This window comes from Pteropus vampyrus, unplaced genomic scaffold (genome assembly GCF_000151845.1).
Source record: "Pteropus vampyrus isolate Shadow unplaced genomic scaffold, Pvam_2.0 Scaffold81, whole genome shotgun sequence".
Classification (NCBI taxonomy): Eukaryota; Metazoa; Chordata; class Mammalia; order Chiroptera; family Pteropodidae; genus Pteropus; species Pteropus vampyrus.
Genome location: NW_011888862.1, coordinates 4,638,474 through 4,638,837, shown reverse-complemented (window position 1 = coordinate 4,638,837; position 364 = coordinate 4,638,474). Strand labels below are relative to the sequence as shown.

Below are 364 nucleotides of genomic sequence, written 5' to 3'. Positions count from 1 at the left end.
TCACTTCTGCAATTAATTTATATTATGTCTGAGTCTGTCTCGCTAGCAGACTTGTTCTAGAGACTCTCCTTGCTGGCTTGATTAAGTAAGTGGCCATGTTAGGAAAGCCCATATGAAAGAAACTCTGAGCAGCCTCTCGGAATTGCTGGTAGCCTCTCAGCACTGAAGGCAGCTTCCAATCAATCGACAACCAGCAAGAAGCTGGGGGCCCTAGTCCTACGACCACAAGGAAATGGATTCTGTCGATGACTGAGCTTGGAAGTGGATTTTCCCCCAGTCAAGTTTCCAGATGAGAGTGTAGTCCGGCCAACACTTTGCAGCCTGAGCAGAGGACCAAGTGAAGCTGTGCCCAGACTCCTAACCC

The 364-nt window shown here is 48.9% G+C and overlaps 1 protein-coding gene across 1 annotated transcript in view; it reads left to right on the top strand.

Moving 5' to 3' along the window:
• The window catches only part of ACE2 (angiotensin I converting enzyme 2), a 76,990-nt gene that overhangs the window by 11,400 nt on the left and 65,226 nt on the right, over positions 1–364 (top strand). The gene's annotated exons all lie outside the window — the stretch shown is intronic.